General features: G+C 43.7%; 1 protein-coding gene across 3 annotated transcripts in view; it reads left to right on the forward strand.

The window, feature by feature from the left end:
- RSPO2 (R-spondin 2) overlaps window positions 1-16,896 on the forward strand; it is a 155,832-nt gene that overhangs the window by 17,213 nt on the left and 121,723 nt on the right. The window contains exon 1 of one of the 3 annotated variants that reach the window (XM_044245090.1): window positions 15,918-15,952. The exons of the other annotated variants lie outside the window; for them this stretch is intronic. The gene's annotated coding sequence lies outside the window, so the exon portion shown is untranslated. Of the gene's footprint in view, window positions 1-15,917; window positions 15,953-16,896 lie in introns of those variants that run through there. 3 annotated transcript variants of the gene reach the window in all.

The raw sequence follows: 16,896 nt of genomic DNA on the forward strand, positions 1-16,896 counted from the left end.
CTTGATCCGAGGTCCTGGGATCATGAACTGAGTCAAAGACAGAGGCTTAACCCACTGAGCCACCCAGGCACCCCCAATAAATGCAGAATTTTTTTATGACTATAAATCCAGTGTCTGTTCATTGTTGGAAATTTGGAAAATAGAGCAATGAAAAAACAAAATGGCCAATAATCCTTCTACTCAGTGATTAACATTTTAGTTTTTTTATCCTTCTAGAAGTTTCCTTCCCGTCTACATAAATATAACATTTTAAATCTATATCATAAGCACCTACTTATTCCTTACTACTTCAATGACCTTATTTATAACATCTGTATTGTCAGTTGTCCACCATGAAACTTAAAACTCCATTTCTTTTGGGTAGTCAATACTGAAAACTTTTAATGTTGATATGAACATCCTTTACACCTTTTTCCCTTAGGAATCACATATAGAACTGGATACAGTAATATACTATAATCGTTACATTTATTGAGCACTTTCTTTGTGCCAAGCATAGTTCTTTATTCTGCATGTTATTTAGTTCTTAAATGATCGTGTAAGGTAGGCCCTATTTTTTCCTAGCCCCTTTACAGAGGAAGGCTCTGAGGCCTAGAGGGTAAATAACATGCACAAGGTCACAGAACTAGTAAATGTCAGAGCTAGAATTCCAGTCTAGGCATTTGGATTCCACCATGCTCTTCACCACGAGGATGGAAAGCTAAGTCTTTTTTTTTTTTTTTAAAGATTTTATTTATTTATTTATTTGACAGAGATCACAAGTAGGCAGAGAAGCAGGCAGAGAGGAGGAAGTAGGCCCCCTGCTGAGCAGGGAGCCGGATGTGGGGCTCGATCCCAGGACACTGGGATCATGACCTGAGCCGAACGCAGACACTTTAACCCACTGAGCCACCCAGGTGCCTCAAAAGCTAAGTCTTTTGATGCTACTGCCACTTCTCCAGAATATTTCACAGATACTAATTTTTTTAGGTGGGAGATGGGATGCTTACTTCCTTGAACTTTAGATTTTTTTTTCATATATATATGTGTGTGTGTGTGTGCACACGTGTATATACATATATATATATACACATATATATATATATACATGTGTATGTAATTACATATATGTATATAAATAAAATCAGGTCATGATCTCAGGGATGTGGAATTGAACCCCACATCTGTCTCTGTGATCAGCAGGGAGTGTGACTGAGAGGCACTCCCCTCTCTTCTGTGCCCCTCCCCATGTTCGTATGTGTGTGCTTGCTTGCTTACTCTTTCAACTACATCTTTAAAACTCCTTGTTGGATTATTTTTGAGAATAGAAAGAAGCCTCTCCTTTCCCCCCAAGAAGCTCACTGTTGAAATAGAATATTCTTTCCTTGGCTCCACAAAACCTATTACTTGGTTGCTTAAACCTTTATTTCTCCTTTCTGTGCAATACCTCGGATTTCTCTATGCCCCTTCTGTATATTTCGAATCCCTCTTCCAAGTCTGTTGGCATTTTATTGACCATTTTGTCCCTGTCTCTCTCCCAAAACATGTTGGTAGGCTTCCAGCTGCTTTTCTTGTGGTCCCTTCTCCACTGGGAACTCAGAGGAATTGCTTATACGACAGAAGTCAGAACTTTTGATTCTGCCTTTTGTTAATACCTGAAAGAACATCCAAACTCCTGCTCAGATCTGAAGGCTCCATGTGACCTGGTTTCTGCTTATATCTCCAACTCTCCTTTTGACATCTCAGGCCTTTTGGTCTCTGTTTCTCAAACCCCTATAACCAGTCTTCCTGCCTCAGGACCTTTGCATTTGTTGCTTACTCTGTATAGAAAGATCTTTCTCCCTCCTTTTCATAACAAGCTCCTTTTCTAGTCCCTGTTCCTAAAACAGCACATTGCCCTCTTTGTTTTCTGCAGTTAAACTGTCCCACTGGGGCCAGGAAAGGGTGAGGCAAGGTGGGGGTGGTCTGTGAGGAGCACAGATCCAAGGTGTGCTCGCCTAAGCCCGAGAAGGAGTGACTCCTTGCATGTTGCACTGCAGGACCCTCACTCATTTCCCCTGGTCACAGCGCCCTCTATTCTATCACATCCTAGAATTTGTTCTTCTAGCAGAGAACAAAATCCATTTCAAAACCCATTTCTTTTCCCTCTTGAGCTTGTAGCGAGAGTACATTTCCCTTATACCTGGGTGTGACTCTGGGCCTGGGGTTTGTGGTGGGAAGTGTGCAGAAGTGACATATTTACTTCTAAACCCGGTCCCAGTTAGCCTCCTGTGGGAAAGTCTCTATTCTTAAGTCAGCCAGCTCTGTGCAGAGGCTCCTGCCCCACTTCTCTGCCCACCCCCCAACCCCTGCCCCAGGGGATGGCAGGACCACCAGGTAAACAAATGGCCTGTGGAAATCTCCCAGCTTCCCATCCACACCAGACTCTGAGCAAGAAACAGACTTCTTTTGTGTAAAGCCTTGGAGACTTGGGCATTGGCATCAGCGTGGGTGAATCTGGAGGATATTATGCTAAGTGAAATAAGCCAGACAGAGAAAGACAAATACTGCCTAGCATCACTTATATGTGGCATCTAAAAGAAATGTCCAAGTCCGAGAAATAGGGTAGAAAAGTGGTTGCCAGGGTGCTGAGGTGTAGGGTAACTAGGGAGAGTTTGGCAAAAGGTCACAGAGTTTCAGTTAAGAGTAAGATCTAAGGATCTCATGTAGAACATGGGACGACAGTTGATAGCTAATTTATGTTATAAAAATAGTGTTAAGAGTGTAGAATGTGTTCTGAGCCAAGCAAGAGTAGATAGGCGATGGGTGTGTTAATGAACGTGGTCGTGGGTGTCTTTTCACAATGTAGATGTCTATCCAGTCATGTACACTTCAGTAATATTACACACTTATCTGCCCATTACACCTCAGTAAAGCTGGGGGGAAAGCTTGCCCAGCCCTCTCCAATTCTGTCCAATCCAAAGCTCCATGTGGCTTTCAGAACAGAAGGTCCAAGGCCGTGGGAGCTTTTCCACGTATTGTCAGTGCTTAGTACAATACTTAGTCTGTGGCAGTTAGGAAAGATTATTTTGAACAAATTATTATTATTGAACAAATTAGTATTATTTTGAACAAATTATTTTGATGATTATTTTGAAGAAATAAATGCAGGCTATCAATAGCGGTCTGCCAAAAAAATCTAAGAATGGCCAAAGAATAATGCAGATAAGAAATGTCTTCTGGGTTCAGAGGGGGAGAAGTGAATGATTATCTAGAAAAAGAGTTTATGAAAATGGGGACATAAATTAACACTTAAACATGAGGGCTACGTGGGGGGCTCCGTCGACTGAGCATCCCACTCCTGATTTTTGGCTCAGGTCATGATCTCAGGGTCTTGAGATTGAACCCCTTGATGGGCTCTGTGCTCAGCAGGGAGTCTGCTTGAGGATTCTCTCCCCCTCCCACAGGTTCTTTCTTTCTCTCTCTTCTTTCTCATCCTCGCTCTCACTCTTTCATTCTTCCTCTTTTGCTTTCTCTTTCTCTCTCCATCTCTCTTTCTTCTTTCTCTCTCCATCTTTCTCTTTCTTTTTTTTTTTTTTTAAGTTTTATTTATAGACAGAGACCACAAGTAGGCAGAGAGGCAGGCAGAGGCGGTGGGGGGGGTGGTGGAAGCAGGCTCCCCATTGAGCAGAGAGCCCGATGCGGGGCTCGATCCCAGGACCCTGGGACCATGACCTGAGCCGAAGGCAGAGGCTTAACCCACTAAGCCACCCAGGCGCCCCTTTCTTTCTCTCTCTTTTCTCTCTCCTTCTCTCAAATAAATCTGGGGCACCTGGTAGCTCAGTTGGTTAAATGTCTGACTCTTGGTTTCAGCTCAGGTCATGATGTCATGAGTTGTGGGATATTATGTAGGGCTCTGCACTCAACAGGGAATCCCCTTGAAGATTCTTTCCTTCTACCCCTCCTGAGCTGTGCCCTGTGCTCTCTAAAATCTTTAAAATTAAAAAAAAAGAAAAAGAAAAAAAAAAAACCTGGGCCACTTATAAAGTGGTCCTTACATTTCTTTTCTTTCTTTCTTTCCCCTAGACTTTATTTATTTGTTTGAGAGAGACAGAGACCACAGGTAGGCAGAGAGGCAGGCAGAGAAAGAGGGGTAAGAGGTTCCTGGCTGAGCTCTCTGCATGAGAGAGAAAGAGACATGGTGGGAGACACGTCCTCACACCACACACACACACACACACACACACACCCCACACCACAGTGGAGAGACATGCACACCGTACATGAGAGACACTCTCACATACACACTCAGAGAGGCACTCCGGTACCTGTGGACAGAGAGGCACAGACACAAACACATAGAGAGGCATTCACAGAGACAGAGAGAGAAGCACTCATCACACCCGCAGAGGGAGATGCACTCAGACACGCAGAGACACATATACAGACACACACATACAGACGCACTCAGACACAGACACACAGAGATCCACAGTCAAACTCAGACTCACACACATATACAAACACACAAACACACATGGAAAGAGACAGTCACCCAGAGAGAGAGACCTACATACACACACACACGCAGACGCATGCACACTCACCCGGGGAGAGAGAATCTCGCATGCATGTGTACACAAACCCACAGACTCTCACATACACACACACAGACACGGATACACATGGGTAGAAAGACTCACACATACATTCACACACACGTGGAGAAAGACTCGTGTGTTCTCTCTCACACATATACACAGATTCACAGAGACTCACACAGAGAGACCCACAGAGACACTTGGAGAAGAGAGAGAGACTCATGCACACAGACTCACGTGCACAGAGAGACACTCTCACACAGACCTTCTCAGAGAGACCCTCACAGAGGACACTCTCACGCACAGAGAAACTCACATAGACACTCTACACAGACTCACACGCAGAGACTCACACACAGACACTCAGAGACACACACACACACACACAGACTCACAGAGAGACTCAGAGAGACAGACTCAGACTCATGTACACACAGATACACACAGACTCACAGAGGCTTTCTCACACACACACAGGCTCTTACACACACACACACACATAAGCTCTCACACACAGGTACTCTCTCACATACAGGTGCACGCTCTCTCTCCTCCTCTCTCTCTCTCTCTCTCTCTCTCACACACACACACACGCACACACAGAGACAGTCACTCAGAGACGCCCCTCCACAGAGACCCCCTCCACATACACACAGAGACACAGAAAGACTTACAGAGAGACAGACTCAGAGAGACTCAAACTCCGAGAGAGAGACTCAGAGATAGACTCACAGAGAGAAACAGACTCTCACACAGAGAGACAAACTGACTCTCTCTGTCTGTCTCTGTCTCTCTCTGTCACACACACACACACACACACAAGGAGGGAGAGAATCACAGAGGGACAAAGACACATAGAGATAAACATACACAGAAACACACACAGACTCAGAGACTCACACACAGGGAGAGACAGACTCACACAGAGACTCACAGACGCAGATTCGCACACACAGATACTCTTACGTGCACACAGACTCAGAGACCCAGAGGCTCACACATGCTTACACACACAAGCTTACACATACACGGACTCACACAAAGAGAGACCCATCCCCCTTACATAAACACACAGACTCACACAGTGACTCACAGAGAGAGAGACTCACACACAGAGACTCAGAGAGAATCACACACACACTCAGAGATTCATAGAGAGAGACACACACAGACACACAGGACACAGACACACACACATATAGACTCAGACTCAGAGACTCACACATAGAGACACATAAAAACACATACAGACAGACCCACACTCAGAGACTCAGGGACACAGAGAGACAGAGACTTAGACACACAGAGACTCAGACACATAGAGGCTCACAAAAATGCTTCTACACAGAGGCTCACACAGACTCAGAGGCTTACACAGGCTTACACACATACATGGACACACAGAGACCTAACCTCACACACAGACTCACAGACTCGCACACACAGAGACTCACACAGAGACCGAGAGACACACACAGACTCACAGAGAGGGACTCACATAGACACACACACACAGACTCACACACAGAAAGAGACACACACAGACTCAGAGAGCGACTCACAGAGACACACACACACACACAACTGGAATCACACAGAGACTCTCACACACAGACACACACACACACACCCAGTGAGAGAGACTGATGGAGAGAGACTGATGGGGAGAGAGAGAGACTCAAACACACAGAGAGACTCACACAGGGAGACTCAGACACACACACAGACTCACTCTCTCTCTAACTCTCTCTCTCTCTCACACACACACACACATACACACGTAGACTCTTTCATACAGACTCATACAGAGAGACACTTGGACTCAGATACACATAGACTCATACACAGACTCACACAGAGACACACAGACTCACACACATACACAGAGACTCACACACAGAGACTCACACACAGAGACTCTCACACACAGAGACTCTCACACACAGAGACTCTCACACACATACAGAGACTCACACACACACAGAGACTCTCACACACACGCACAGAGACTCTCACACACACACAGAGACTCTCACACACACAGAGACTCTCTCACACACACACAGAGACTCTCACACACACACACAGAGACTCTCTCACACACACAGACACAGAGACTCTCACAGACACAGAGACTCTCTCACACAGACACGGGTTGACACAGACTCACACACACACACACACGTAGAGACACTCTCTCTCACACAAGCACAGATGGACATAGTGAGAGAGAGAGAGATGGACCCATAGAGAGGAGGAGAGAGTGAGAGATGGACCCCAAGAGAGACCAAGAGTGAGCAAGAGAGAGAGAGAGATGGATCTGGAAAGAGAGACTGAGAGCAAGAGAGAGTGAGTTGGATTGAGAGAGAGAGATGGACTGAGATGGACTGAGAGGGAGAGAGATGGATATCTGGGGGGAGACACAAACAGATGGGGGATGGGGGAGAGACAGATGAGGAGGGGAGACAGATGGAGTGAGAGAGTGAGGGACAGGGACAGGGAGAGATGGACAGGGACAGACAGGGACAGAGGGAGAGGGTAGGGAGAGGGGCAGAGGGGGGGCAAGGATGGGCCAGGACAGGGATGGATGGGATGGAGAGGGACAAACAGAGTGAGGAACAGGGACAGAGGGACAGACAAAGACAGAGACAGAGGGGACTAGGCAGGGACAGAGGAGGATGGACAGGGATGGGGGAGGGGCAGGGAGATGGATAGGGAGAGGGATGGGGCGGGGGACAGGCAGGGAGAGGCACAGAGGGAGGGGGGCAGAGAAAGGGTCAGAGGGGGACAGATAAGGACAGGGACACAAGGATGGACAGGACAGGAATGGACAGAGTGAGGGACAGGGACAGACACATGGAGAGGGACAGAATGACAGAAATAGGGAGAGAAAGAGAGCCTATTTAAAATAAAGGGTTGTCCATATAAAGAATCATGTCATCTGCAAAGAGAGTTTGACTTCTTCATTGCCAATTGGGATACATTTTATTTCTCTTTGTTGTCTGATTGCTGTTGCTAGGACTTCTAATACTGTGTTGAACAAGAGTGGCGAGAGTGGGCATCCTTGTCATGTTCCTGATCTCAACGGGAAGGACGCAAGCTTTTTCACATTGAGGATGATATTTGCTGTGGGTCTTTCATAGATAGATTTGATGAGGTTCAGGAATGTTCCCTCTATCCCTAGACTTTGAAGCGTTTTAATCAGGAACGGATGCTGGATTTTGTCAAATGCTTTTTCTGCATCAATTGAGAGGACCATGTGGTTCTTCTCTCTTCTCATATTAATTTGTTGTATCACATTGATTGATTTGCGAATGTTGAACCATGCTTGTAGCCCAGGGATGAATCCCACCTGGTCATGGTGGATAATCTTTTTAATGTGTTGTTGGATCCTGTTTGCTAGATCTTGTTGAGAATCTTAGCATCCATATTCATCAGTGATATTGGTCTGAAATTCTCCTTTTTGGTAGGATCTTTGCCTGGTTTGGGGATCGGTAATGCTGGCTTCACAGAAAGAGTCTGGAAGTTTTTCTTCTGCTTCAATTTTTTGAAACAGCTTCTGGAGAATAGGTGTTATTTCTTCTTTGAAAGTTTGGTAGAATTCCCCAGGGAATCCGTCAGGTCCTGGGCTCTTGTTTTTTGGGAGGTTTTTGATCACTGCTTCAATCTCGTTACTAGATATCGGTCTATTCAGGTTGTCAATTTCTTCCTGGTTCAATTTTGGGAGTTTATAGTTTTCCAGGAATGTATCCATTTCATCTAGGTTGCTTAGCTTATTGACATATAACTGTTGGTAATAACTTCTGATGATTGTTTCTACTTCCTTAGTGTTCGTTGTGATCTCTCCCTTTTCATTCATAATTTTATGAATTTGGGCTCTCTCTCTTTTCTTTTGGATTAGTGTGGCCAGTGGTTTACTAGGGGTGCTTGGGTGGCTCAGTGGGTTAAGCCTCTGCTTTCGGCTCAGGTCATGATTTCAGGGTCCTGGGATTGAGTCCTGCTTCCTCCTGTCTCTCCGCCTACTTGTGAACTCTGTCAAATAAATAAAATCTTAGAAAAAAAAATAAATAAAGTGTTGGACTAAATGGTCTCAAGAATCCTTTCAATGGTAAATTCATATTTCTATTCATTTGGTCCAAAACTTTTGCCAAAAATTCTACCGCCTCTTAATTATTCTGAAACACTGGTTAGCTCATTTCCCGTCTCCGTGATTCCGTTCCACTCTGGCGTAGTGGGGGCGTTGGTCCTCACCTGCTAGGTTCTGTTGTGAGACTCAGAGGCTGCACGGCAACCCCCTGCCCCCGCCCGCCTGCCTGCATTGACCCTCACAAGCTACGCCAGGCACCGAGGGAGCCCAGTGGCCGTTAGCTGCTGCTAATTAGATTTTCCACTTGCTTGCTCTGGATGTCGTCTTGCTCAGAGCTGCAACCACAAGCAAGCCTCTAAGAAATTGTCCATTCACGATTTTGGGAGATTCCCTGAAATAGTGTCTTTTAAAAATGCATTCCAATTCCAGCGAGCCCCTAAGGTACTTCTGAACTACCTAGGAATTTGAGAAAACATGCAATTTTATTGATCTGGCATCATTGAGCATGGTGCTGACGAATACAGCTCTGGTAGAAGTTTGCTCAAAATCGTAGGTAAGTTTGAATTTCTCAAACAAAGGAGCTTTTTCCTTCAAACTAGCTGCTTGTGGGGAAGAACAGAAAATGTGTGTGCTTAGAGAAACCAGCATGCTGCTTGCAAAGGTGCAGAATGCACCTTATAGTAAAAAAAGTAATGAGTTCGTGGAAACATGTTGATCTAGAACTCTGAGTCAGCATATGTTCAGTTTCGTAGCTCTCTCTGTTACCCAGTTTTACATAAATAGGTTTATTTCTCTGCGAAAAGAAGTTACATTAGAAATATTCCACCTGCTGAAAATCTAAGTTTCCTTTACAAATTACAGCATTTTTACTTTTTAAAAATTATACATCAAAAACTAATGATGTTGTATGGTGACAAAATAACACAATAAGAATTTTTTTAAATTAAAAATAAAAATTACACAAACTGCTACTTTAACATGTACATGGCTTAGTTTAGTAGAAGTTTCTGAACTTTAATTTACTTAACCCTGCTTGTACAATCTGTATGTGTTTAATGTATATGATTTGATGAATTGGGGATATGTATACCCCTGTGAAACCATCACCTTTGTCAAGGCCACAGACCTATTTATCACCTGCACAAGTTTTCTCCTGCCTTTCTTTGCTATTTATTTTGTGGTAAGAAAAGTGGGCATAAGATCTATCCTCTTAGCAAATTTTGAGCGAATTAAATTACATCTTAATTTTAATGCAGTGTTGTTCGCTATGGACCTTATGCTGCTAACAGTAGATTTCCAGAACTTTTGTGCATGTGACTTGAGTACTTAAGTGAGAATCTAGTAGAAACTGCTGACTTCTGAGGCAGGAGTCCTGGGTTCGAGATCCCTCTGGATGGGCTCCACCTCTCACTGTGACTATAGTCCTTGAATCTTTCTGGGCCTCATGTCAAAAGAATGAATTTGGTTCATTCTTGGTTCACCAATGAATTTGGTTCATTGGTGGTTTTTACTCCCCCTTCTGTCTGTCTCTGAAGAGCAAAGTCCCCATGTGACTTCTTCACTTCCTAGGAGGAAATTCACAATTACTTTGTCCTGTCCTCTCAACACACTGGCCCTGATACGCCTGGGCCCTTCTGTCCTACCCTTCAAACAGTCACACATTTTCTCTGTGTGTAACTATTTTTACTGATGAGGCTTTTAGGCAATAGGTAGTATATGAAATGCTTCTTTTTCAATCATTGGGCATTTCTTAGTACCCACGGCTTTTTGTATACAGAAGCAGCAGCCAGTTTAAAAGAAAACAAATTTCTCCATACTTTTTTTTTTCTTGCTGCTGGAGCCCCCAACCCCACACTTCAACTGTACTAAATATAGAGTGTTGATTTCTACCCCCACAAACTGCCTCTGTGACAGTTCTCAAGTCTGCGATCGCCAGTGACACCCTGTCTAGATGATAGTCATAGGCATCCTCTTTTAAGATTCAGGGGCGCTTTCAAAAAATACTAGCTCCCAGTGTTTATTCTCTCAACGTTTCCGTGAGTCTTTCTTTTTCTCTGCCAAATGTGTTATTGGTGGGATCGGGGTACAGTGGTGGGGGGAGCAGCTTTGGCCATTGCTGAAAGCCCTGCAGCGTTCTCCAGCTCTTACACACATCCTTACATGTGGTTTTGATTTTATGGTGTAAGAGGGTTCCTCACTTCTTGATTCATTTGTGGCATGTTGCTGGAGCCATCACTGTAATTCATCTCCTGGGAAGAAATCGGAAAGTTCATGCTGGCAAAGGAGAGCCCAGGAGAAAGCAAGGGAGAAACGTTTTCTTTCCCCCAAGCGATTCTGCCGTCCTTGTGGGCTTCCATCCTTGTAGGTGTGGGTAACTTTTCCTGTTCTCCTGAAGTACATCGCACTGCCTTTTTTTTTTTTTTTTTTTTTTTTTTTTCTTTTTTTCCCCCCAGTGCAGAGGTTGTGAGCTAGGAACAGAAGATCCAGCCCAGTCAGGCATCAGGTCCTGTTCACCATTTCCCAGGTAGCGGCAGCCGTTTTCCCGGAGACCGTTTCATGTATTCATGCTTGCACTCTGTGTCTTGGTTCATTCCAAATGGGATTTGATTAATGCCACCTTGCCTCCTTTTGTTGTTTAAAAAATTTTCCCCCCCTTCTAATTTTGCTGAACTGGAAATAATCAGAAACATAAACATCCTAAAATAAACAGTCACATACTCACAGCTGAAAATAAAAATTTCACATTTTATGATATTTGCTTCATCGGTCTGCATGTTCATGCTCTCGCTACTCATTTTTTAACAGTTAAACGATAGCGACTTAGTAGGATCCTGGGATAGGAGTGACAAATTACTCAAAATGATGAATCTTCTTCTGTTTAAAATGAAGCTCTGTAAAATTCAACTCTTTTTAAAATTAAGCGGTATTATAATGAAGTGATCTATATCTCAAGTTCAAAATCTTATGAAAGCTAACATTTTAGCACTCGAATACATGTGAGCAAAAAGCAGTTTGTTTTCACTTGGAAGGCGCTTCCTGGCTGTGGAAATTCTATTTGAAAATGCACTAGGTAGAAAACAAATATATCCTGGAAACACAAGTGGTTTGGACAATGCTAATGATTTCTCAATGTTGACTGAGCATAGTGGAAAAAGTAGGTGGCCTAGTGTTTTTGTTGTTATTTGTTTTTCTGAGATTATAGAATTATGTACAAGATAGAAAACTTCTTTCAAGTTTTGTAATTCCCAGCTTGGGCTAAAAAGAAAGAAAGAAATTGAAAAAAAAAAAAAAGGAATGGAAAGAGCTGCTTGTGTTTCCTCTAAATGTCAGGGATTTAAAGGTACAGTAAAGTTTAAGCTATCCCTAACTCTGAAAAATGAGTCCTTTTGGAAAGTCAAGATTCCAGGTAGGTGAAAATGATTGTTTGAAATGTTGGAACTTAGAAAAATATTTTCCCTGACTCTAGTAGATTTTCTAAAATTTCAGTTTCTTTGTGACTTTGATATTTCTAATTTTAACTATCGAGTTCTCGTGTAGCCTCGAGGGAAATGTAAAGTTGGATATTGAAAGGCGAGATCCACTTCCCGTCCCAGCCCTAGAGTTTGCTTCCTTGAAGCCCCTCAGTATTTTTTTTTTAAGATTTTATTTATTTATTTGACAGATAGAGATCACAAGTAGGCAGAGAGGCAGGCAGAGAGAGAGAGAGAGAGAGGAGGAAGCAGGCTCCATGTGGAGCAGAGAGCCTGATGTGGGGCTCAATCCCAGAACCCCAGCATCATGACCCCAGCTGAAGGCAGAGGCTTTAACCCACTGAACCACCCAGGCGCCCCTCGGGACTTCTCTTATAAGTTGCCTTGAGGCACATAGAGAGAGGCAGGCTGGTGAAGGGGTAGCCTCTCAGGTCTAAGCTGTATGTCCTTGGCAAATCACTCAGCCTTTTCTGGCCTCCGTTTTCCTGTTAGGTGGATGTGAACAGTGCCTGCCTCCTTACGGTGGTTGTAGGGGTTAGAGTGTGATCCCTCAAGAGTGTTTAACATAGTACTTAACAAATAATAAGAACAAAAAAATTCTAGCTGTCCTCTGTTTTCTGCTGAATTATTTAGCAAATACACGTAAGCATGTCCCTTATATGTAGATAGTTTCTCTTTTTAATAAAGGCAAATCTTGATGGGGTTAATCCCTTAACTTTTTGCATGACTTTAGGTGAATATTATAAATAGAGTGGACCACAGGCTTCCCCTTAAATTGCATCAGCTTTACCAACTTATTCTCTACGAAGCAGCACACTGCCCAGCAGCCTTTTCGGAATTTTCCTTGAGGTGTTTTGAGGGGCGTGTATGGTGAAGAGTGCAAATTCTCGTTTTAAGAAGATAGAACTTCTGCAACAACACATGAGATCACAGGTTGCCCTGTTTCCCCCTTAATATACTTGGCATGGCCTCTGTCAAAAGCAGGATTCAAGATTGCTATTTAAATATTTTTATTAAAATTGAAGTTTTGAATACGTTTTTTTGGCATGTGATTAACCTCCACAATCATTAATAATATTTTGTATCCTGGGTAAGGCACACAGTTTATATTAAATGATACTGAAGGGCAGGAAGGTGATAAAAATATTTATTTTATTTATTTTATTTATTTATTTGACAGAGGGAGAGATCACAAGTAGGCGGGGTGGGGGGTGTGGAGCAGGCTCCCCACCGAGCAGAGAGCCCGATGTGGGGCTCGATCCCAGGACCCTGGGATCGTGACCTGAGCTGAAGGCAGAGGCTTTAACTCACTGAGCCACCCAGACGCCCCGATAAAAATATTTCTAAGTGCTAGTCCTGCTCCCACAAGGTGACCATTGTCCAAGGAACAACTTCCTGCTTCCTGTGTCCCAAACATGCATGTGTCTCTCTAGGTGCTGACTCCTGCCCTTTTCCTCTTCTTTTCTCTTTACCTTCTTTGACTTTTTTTTTCTCTCTAGACACTTGGAATCAATAGTTTCAAATGATACCATGACCAAATATGAGCAAATGATAATATGAGCAAATGACCCGGATTTTTTTTTTTTTTAATTAAGACTGCAGACTCAGTAAAAATGTAGTGTTTTGTCTGCACACCCAAATGGTTTATTTCTAGAAAGCTTGTATATAATATAGATTGCCCTTGACAATTACATTGGAAAAGGGAATTTGTAGGATGAATGTTTAAATTCTTGCCTGTTCCATGTATAATTTGGCAGAACTGCATCAATGCACTGGGTCAGACTTGAATTATGGATTTGAAGTCTGAACCATTTCAGAATATGGGTGTGCCCGTGTAGTTAGTAGTGTAGTATTTCACAACAATGCTTTTGTCTCCTAGGTGCCAATTGTAACCCAAAGGAAAAGTTGATATGGCTGGATAGGAGAGAAGATTGTTCCTTCCTTAGAATAATGGTCTAAAAAATGACCCATGACCATTTTCATTGCCAGTCTGAGTTCTCTTTGTTTTTCCTCTATACATTGTATCCTGTTCACATCTTAATGGTTTTGTCTCCCACTGAATGGACAGTTTTCTTCCTTTCTAATCTTCTGAACAGTCTGAAGAAGTACTTGTTAAGTATTTCATGGTATATGTGGCGTGAGAAAAATCTGTAATTGTTCTTGATTTGGACATTTCACAAGGCAATCAAACCCCAGATATTATAATCCAAGATAAAGGAAAACACATTCTATCTTTGCATTTGTGAAATCGTATTATACTGTTCTGCCAAATGTACAATCATTTTCTTTTGCATAAGGCCCCGGGCCGAAATTATGGCTATTCATTCACAAATGGCTTCCGTACTCCGTGAGACATGTGTGGGAGAGTCTCCCCCAGAGTGGCCACCGCTGCTGTGGCCACTGTCCGGAACAGGGATCATTCACCTTTAACTCTCCCTGTCTTGGCTTTTTCCCTCTTCGGGGTAAGAGGTGTTTCACCTTTTATTGGGTGTTTACTGATGTGAACCTGAGATACAGGGATCCTCTAGGTCAATGAATAAAGATGGTAAGATAGGAAGGAGGTTTAAAATGGAGCTGTTTTATATTATACAGTTTTATCTCCTGGGGTGCCGACTCTATGGCAATCTGAATGGAGTAAGCAGTTAGCAAATTGTTCACATATTTTCCCCCTGCAACTCACTTAAGTAGATGTAGGGGGAAAAAATATTTTACCATTTAAGATGTATATATCAGTGTGACATACACAGACAAGATGGCTATCTTTTTAATGTCTAGAAAAGGTAACTATACTTCAGCTAAGCTTGTGTGGCAGCTGTGTGCAAAACACAGTTCTACACACGTACCTCATGCCTCACCCCCTAAAGTGTTAATATTTGTAAGTTTCAGTATTTGCAAATAGTGAATGAACTTCTTTATATTCTTTATAAGCTTGAATGTATCATTCTATATATGTAATAAAGGAAAAAAGGAATGAATATCCTCAGAGCATTCAGATTTTGAATCTAGGGGTCTAATACATGGGCTTTGTAATCAAGAGAGAAACTTGGGTTTAATTTCTGTTAAAAAAAAAATTGTGTGTGGGGTTTTTGTGTGTGTAAAACAGAGCTTTTCTATGTCCTCAAGTTGCTATTGATAATGATTCAAATGTGCTTTTATCCATATAACATCCCTTAAGTTTTTGGTCATGACAATAATGTTTCCTTTAAGTGGTTCTTTGGTTTACTTTTCTCTGGCACTGACTTACCACGCAGAGACCCCTCTCCTCACCCCTGCATGGACAGCCCTGACCACGCCCCAGCTCTCATGTTCCTCTGCTTCGTGCCTGGCTGTCACAATGAGAGCGTTCAGCCAAGTTGTCATGGTTAGCTCTTTAATTTTCTTTCCTATTAAACGTGGGTTGAGAGAATGTTGGCAGGTTTCAGGGCAAGAGGTGCTAAGTCTATTCGTTGGTTGTTTTTCTTTTTTTCCCCCCTCAAGATACAACTTTCCCCCCCAAAGTACATTGGTAAAAATTCGAAGCAAACTAAAATAACCATTTCCCTGTGGTCCTTTAGCAGAAAGAGCAATGCAATATTTTAGATAGAGTTTTGAAACCATTTATTTTGTTCCTTATTAGGAACAAAATAGGATGCCTTGTTTGCCAGCATTGGAGAAACAAGGCAGTGAAACAAGATCGTGGGGTTGTCCAAGCAAGAAACCCCACAGCGGGGCTCTGTCTACCAGCCAGCCCAGCCCCTGCCTCTCGGACGCTTGGACAGGATCTTAGAGTGACAGAGCATTACCGTTCCGTGTAAACAGTGCAAGGATTTTAATCAAAACGAACCTCCCTCTGCAGAGTGAGTACAGATTCCTAAGGTTTGAAGGTCCCGTTGATCAGACGCTTGCTGCGGAGTAGTCACTCCCGTCCAGCCGCCCCCCCCCCACTTCCCCCATCTCTCACCCCCATCTCCCCACCCCCTGCTTCCCTGCACTGCCCCCGCTCTCCACAGCCTCTGTCTGAGCCGCCTCTGTGCCTCCTCGCGCCGTGTCATGCTAGCTACAGTTTATTTTTCCTGCAGTTTGTGTATACTTAGTGTGTCCCAGCCCCTGCTTGACCAGTACTCAATCGTTTACTTGCTCCTGACAGCAGCCACTTGCTATGAATTTGGAAGCTCCCAGGCAGCGCTTTAAGGGAGCGAAGGGGTGAAGTCAGTCCTTAGAGCTCCCATGTGATGGGACCAGGATCTCGAGCTGGGCCTGACTCCAAGCAAAGCCCTGATCCCCCAGCTTCCCAGTTTTGTTCTGTTTCCCAGGCTGCCGGTCCTTCCCTCATCTGTTACCTATCACTGTTGCCCGGGATGCAGACTAATCCTCTTTAAGAACAGGGCTCCTTACTGCCCCAGGTTTCCCACTTTGTCACTTCCATTCCCTAGGTGTCAGGAGAAAGCAGTGTCCATGGCAAAGTCACTCCTATTTCTGTATAATGACTTTCTCCATCTGTTCGCCATCCATGAGCCGCACATTTAAGGAGCCCCAGTACTGAGCCAGCAGGAAATCTGGGTTGTAGGCCATAATGCCTCTTTTCTGGAATCCTCTCCTCGTGAAGTCCTTCCTCCCTTCATTTCTCCAGATTTCCTTGGAAAAGGAGAGATTCCTTCTCCTTTCTCTGTGCTCCGTCTTCGCCATTATTTCCCACCACCATTATTGGCCCATCTCCTCCTTTGTGGTCTATGGTCGCTACTTCTGCATGTTGGCACCATGCACGGACCTTCAGGGCATCCCTTCACCATCCTCTGTGAGC

The sequence above is a fragment of the Neovison vison genome, chromosome 4 (assembly GCF_020171115.1).
Source record: "Neovison vison isolate M4711 chromosome 4, ASM_NN_V1, whole genome shotgun sequence".
Lineage (NCBI taxonomy): Eukaryota > Metazoa > Chordata > Mammalia > Carnivora > Mustelidae > Neogale > Neogale vison.